This window comes from Talpa occidentalis, unplaced genomic scaffold (genome assembly GCF_014898055.3).
Source record: "Talpa occidentalis isolate TD23 unplaced genomic scaffold, MPIMG_talOcc4v2.1 talOcc4.13, whole genome shotgun sequence".
NCBI lineage: Eukaryota > Metazoa > Chordata > Mammalia > Eulipotyphla > Talpidae > Talpa > Talpa occidentalis.
The window spans coordinates 38,185,688-38,191,953 of record NW_023601322.1 but is presented as its reverse complement, the minus strand read 5'-3'; positions in this window follow the sequence as shown (position 1 = coordinate 38,191,953).

Genomic DNA, 6,266 nt, shown 5'->3' with positions numbered 1-6,266 from the left:
CAGTTGTTCTCAGTAAAAGTTTTAAATTTTGATGAGATATAATTTATCCTTTTTATCTTTATCATATTTTGGTATCATATGGAGGGACTTCCTAGCCCTAGAAGATGAATTTTCTTCTGTTTTTTAAAGTTTGTATTTTCTGTATAGATTTATTATCCATTTTTATTTTATTTATTTTTTTAGATTCATTTATTTATGCATACAAGAACTGAGTGTAAGCCAGAGGTGTTGGGGTGGTTGAGAGGATTCACCAGAGACAGTGGGGAGCAGAACAGGTAGATCTACTGAAATACACTCTGGAGGAGAATAGCAGGAGAGGTCTGCTGCACCATGTGAGTCAGCTCCCTGGGGATCGAACTCATGGCAATGGTTGGAGATAGCTTGACAGCACTGAAACTTTAACCCCTGTGCCATTAGGGAGGCCCTATCCATTTTCAGTTAATTTTTATTGTGTAAGATTTGATTTGAAATTCATTTTTTTTTGCATATGAATGTCCAAGTATAGAAGTGACATTTTTTAAAGTGAACTTTTTATTGATGAATTTTCATAAAATAGTTTTATAATTAGCACTTAATTAAGAAAAAGAGACAACATTAACATTCCAGAATCCCCTTTGTATGTTATTCAGTCATTATCTGGACCTACTTTGTAAATTCCCTACTCTATCACCACCCTGGTAAACTTAAGTCTATGAATGTATGAGGGAACTTCTTGCTTATAGTTTCCTAATATGTAAAAATGTGAATTATGACTACTTCATGTTTGGGATATTTTAAGGGTTAAATGAAGTGCCTTCCATGGTGCTTAGTATGTGGTAAGCAACTGATAAAGTCAATAAATAAATATTATTTTTTCTTTGCCGTTTAGGGGAGAAAGGTCCTATAGCAATACCTCTTATTTAAGATAATTTCTGGGGATTTTAGCAGTGACTAGACTTTTAAGTTGACATTGAGATCACCAAATTGTTAAGCTCCCTTAGGAAGGCAATATAGCATGGTAGCTTACAGTTGGGTCTCTGGAGTATCTCAAATTTGAATCCTATTTCTGCTTTTTGCTAGCTTGGCAAGCTTGGGCAAGTTATCTAATGTCTTTGTATTCAGTTTTGAAAAGTTTATAAAGACCTAAATCTATAGGCTGCTATTGAAAGATTGCTTAATTAGATTCATGGAAAGCTCTGGATCTAGTCAAGGTGTATAGACCAAGGATTTATTTATTTTTTAAATTTTTAACATGCATGAAAAACATGGTTACATTTTATTTAAATTTTATTTTTATATTCCCCATACAATTATAACCCCGTTATTTTGACCCCAATCCCTTTTGACCCCAATCCCTCTTTTCCCCACTCCCCACCCCCCATAGAGTGTCTCTGGTTCATAGTTGTTTGTTGATTTTGATATTTTCTTTCTTATAGTTATTCTTTTTCCTGGTCCCTTATTTAAGTTTTCTAGATTCCTTCTATGAGTGAGACCATCCGGTATTTTTCTTTTTCTTTCTGGCTTATTTCGCTGAGCATGATCCCTTCCAGCTCCATCCATGTTGCTGCAGATTGCATGTGTTTATCTTTTTTGAATGCTCAGTAATATTCCATGGTGTATAGGATTTATTTATTTTTATTTATTTGTTTATTTTTAACTGAAGTAATGTTGGGGTATCCCCATCAGGTAATGCCACCATAGAGCACCCCACCACCAGCTCACCCAAATAAATTGTTGGTATTAATTTGAGTAAACTCAAAATGTTAGATCAGTTAGGAAAAATGAAAGTTTTTATTTGCCTTCACATTCCTTATTCAGTGACCTTCCTTTCTTTATGAGGATTTGAGTTTCTGACCTATATTATTTCCTTCTCTCTAACATTTCTTTAGCATTTCTTGCAATGCAGGTCTACTGGCAATGCAATTTCCAATTTTTGTTTGAGAAAGTCTTTATTTCTCCTTCATTTTTTAGAAAAGATTTATTTATTTATGCATACAAGAACTGGGCTACAGGCCAGAGGTTCAGAGGGTGTGATGATTCACCAGAGACAGAGTGGGGAGCAGAGCAGGAGGATCTACTAAAATAATACTGCTGAGGGGAGCAGCAGGCAAGACAGGAGAGGTCTGCTGTGCCATGTGGGTAGCTCCGTGGCAGGCTGGGGATGGAACTGGTGCTGTAGAGACTGTGGCTAGCTTAACCCCTTGTGCCATCAAGGAGACCCTTCTTCCCCTTTGAAGGATAATTTTCACAAGGTACAGAATTGTAGATTGGTGTGTTTCCCACCCCCCCCCAACTCTTTAAATACAGTAATGTGTCACTTATTGACATTTTCATCAATGATAGACTAAATATTTGGTGGTGGTCCCAATAGACTATCTGAGGTAGCCTGAGTGGGTAGTAAGCTATACCATTTAGGTTTGTGTAATTCTACTCTATGATGTTCACACAATGTAGAAGTTGCCTAATGATGTGTTTTTCCAAAGTATCCTTGTTATTAAGCCATACACTATTGTATTACACTCCACTCATTTATTGATTGCAGGATTTCTGAAAAGTTGAATACAAATCTTATCTTTTCTCTTCTATAGATGTTTATTTCTTCTCGTTTCATTCAGGATTTTTTTCTTCATCTTTGATTTTCTGTGCTTTGATAATTACTGGATGGTCTCTCGTTTGTGGAATATAAATAAAGCAAATGAACTAACTAATATGGTGGTTACCGGGGAGGAAGGCAGGCAGCAGAAGGAATGGGAAGAAGGGCTCAGTCTATTAGTAGGAATGACCCTGGAACTTTGGTGGTAGGTGTAGTGAAGCATACTCCCCAAATTCATATAGTATTGTAAACTAATGGTAAGTAATAAAAAAGTAATAAAAAAGTAATACTAAAAATTAAAAAGAAAGAAAATGATGCAAGGGCAATTAGGTGGCAAATTGAAGATGCTGGGCTCACCTTTTCCACATACAGCCAGGTTGCAGCAGAACAAGGCCAATATACTCCTGAAGGAAAAGCAGATGATTACAACACACGCTAAGAATAGCATCTGGAGGTGGGGTCCCCAGCAAGCAGTGGAACAGGCCAAACAGGTAGCCCACTTGGGTGAGCCAGGTGAGCCCTGGTGCCGTGTGGTGGGCCCTGAGAGCACAAAAGTACAACTGTCAAGGCCCTTAGGTATCCCTCCACGGACCTTGGCGAGCTCTTGGGCAGGTCCTGGAAGCAATCCCACCATAGTCAATAAAGGAAAAAAGAAAGAAACTACTCAAAAAATAAGGTGTTTTTTAAATGGAATAATTTAAATGAAGGATAACCTTAACAATATAAGATGAATTTCTTTAAATCAGTGAGAAAATATAAAGGCATCTAAAGGAATCCAAGGGAAAATGAGTTTAGATTAGAGAGGAAAACTTTCTAATAAACTTCTAAGAAAAATATAGAATACCCTACCTTGGGAGCTCTTAAAATAAAATGCTGATTTAATGTGCATGATTGGGGATAGATCACAGGCTAGAGATGTAAATAAAAGACATCATATTTGACCTGTAAATAAATAAAGGAAAAAAATGATATGCCTAGGGATAGTTTTAATTTTTTTTTTCTGTTTATTCTGCTTGGAATTCTCTGAGTTTCCTCCATGTGTGATTTGGTATTTGAAATTAATTTGGGGAAATTCTAGTCATTATTGTTTCAATATTCCTTTTGTCCTCTCTCTTTATTTTCCTGGTTTTCCTATAATCTTTTGTAGTAACCCCACAGTCCTCAGATATTCTGTTCTATTTCTTTCCATTTTTTGTTCTCTGATGTTTGAGGATGTTGTTGACAGATCCTCTAGCTCAAATATTCTCACTCAATCATATTCAGTCTACTAATGAGCCCATAAAAGGTATTTTTCATTTCTGTTACAGCATTTTTTATCTCTAGCATTTATTTTAGGTTGTTTCATAGAATTTCATATCTCTACTTACATTGCTCATCTAATCTTGCGTGCTGACTACTTTATCCATTAGAGTCGTAGCACATCATATTTATTTTAAATTTCTGGTCTGATTATTTTAACATCCCCATGTATTCTGTCTTCAAATTGTGTTTTTTACCTTTTGGTTTGCCTTGTCATTTTTTCTTAATAGCTAAACCTGACAAGAACAGCTGTAGATAGGACTTTAGCAATGTGATGGCTAGGTGTGGGCTCAGTCCAGAGCCCCGGGGTTAGATCCCAGTCTTCTAATGAGTTTGTCCCTCTTATGGTGGGAATGGCTGGCTAGAGTGGGTTGGGGTTGGGTACTTCTCGTTCTCCATTTCAGTTACTCTCAATATACCCAGCAGGTTAATCTCTGATTAACTAGTTTCCCTTGAGCACAGACCTTGATAAGAACAGAATGCTCTGTACAGAAGCTTTTTAGTGTAATGTAATCCCAGCTGTTTATCTTTTCCTTCACTTTCTTTGCTTTGGGGGATGAGTCTTTAAAGATGTTACTGAGATGTATGTCATGTAGTGTTTTACCTATATTTTCTTCTATATATATTTATGGTTTCAGGTCTTATGTTCAATTCTTTTATCCACTTTGAATTGATTTTTTGTGCATGGTGTGAGGTAGTAGTCTATGGTGATGGTACATGGGTGAATTGGTGGTGGGAATTCTATAGGGACTACATCTGAGAGGAGAAAGTAAACATTGTACAAAAATGAATGATAATGTAAAATATATATAAATAAATAAATTATATTGAAAAAAAGAACAGAATGGCCTGGCCTATTTCAAAATGGTTCCTTTTCTTCTCCCTCTGCAGAAAATATAAGGGGACATTTCTCTGTTAGCAACTGTGTGAACCCTAGTCAAGCTCTTGGAAGTAAATTTATGGCTGGGCACCCCCTGGAGTTTTAAACTCTCAGACGTGTACACAGTGAGCCGCCAGCAATTTTTCACTCACAGTTCATATTTTCCTGCTCCAATGTTGGTTCCTACAGTGTCTTCTATTTTCAGAGGCTGCTCTGTCAACTCATGGCTCCCTGTAGTCTCCTGTCTCTCCAATCTCATGAACAGTATTTTGTCCTTTGTCTTTCCCTTATGGATCCAAGAAGAGTTGTTGATTTTTGAATTTTGTTCTGCTTTTTACTTATTGTTGGTACAGTTGTGACTTCCAAGTTCTTAACACATAGAACCATGCTTGGATATGTTAGCTAACTTGTGTAAATATCACCATAGTGATCAGATTTGGAAGTGAATTTTTCATTTTTTACCATTTTAACAACATTTAGATTTTAAACATCAAAGTATATTTCAAGCTCATGAAGAAGAAATTTAAAATGACAGAATTTTTTTTAGGAAATACAATATTAAAGAGAAAATTCACTGATTCTTCAGATCAATGTGAAAGCTCACTAGCATTCAAACAATGAGGATTCTTCCAATATCTTATTTAAAAAAAACCAAATAGCACATCGATGTAGTTGACACAAAGACCAGAGCAGTGTGATTTCCACAGTATATATAAGAGCCTAGTATATGAAGAAATTTTTACAATTCAGCAAGAAAGTAATGAAAAACCCAACTGAAAAGTAAGCAAAGGACTTGAATAGACTTTTTTTTGAGTAGACTTTTTTTGAAGACAAGACGCACATATAAAAATGTTCTGTACCATCTGTATCTTTTCGAGAGGATGAGTGGTAACTGAGATAATGATAATTGCTTTAATGCCCTTTGTTCACTGCCTTGTATGAGGGTATGGCAGAGTTCTAATATATATTTTTTTAGGGTTAATCTTTAACTGGTTTAGTTAACAATTTGTTAGTGTACATTGTGTGTACTTGTGTTTCTTGGTTTTTAAAAAGAGTCCTTGAAAGCTTGGCTTTTCCTGTTTTTCATCAGATAATATCTTCATTTGGAACCTGAGTAATTTATTCATTAATATGAAATGTTGATATGTGACTCAGAAGATCTTGGGCTTTCACACTTGTAACACGAGTTAAACTATAATATAATATGCTGATGACATTTAATTGACCTAGCCTCTATATAATATTGTTGTTTCTCCTGGTTTTAGAGAAGAAAGAATGTAATAACACCACATAATTTTTTCTTCATATGATATGCAGAAGAAGCTGATTGAGAATGCAGGAGCAACTGTAGGGAGAAGCATTCTAATCACTGATATGAATCACTACAATGAATTACATTGAGGGTAATCAAATAAAATAGATCATCACACCATAGTGCTTGCACAGAAAGTGGTTAAGTTTGGCATATTGATAATACAGGTTAGAAGAAATATGAATATGAAAACAAATGTGTAG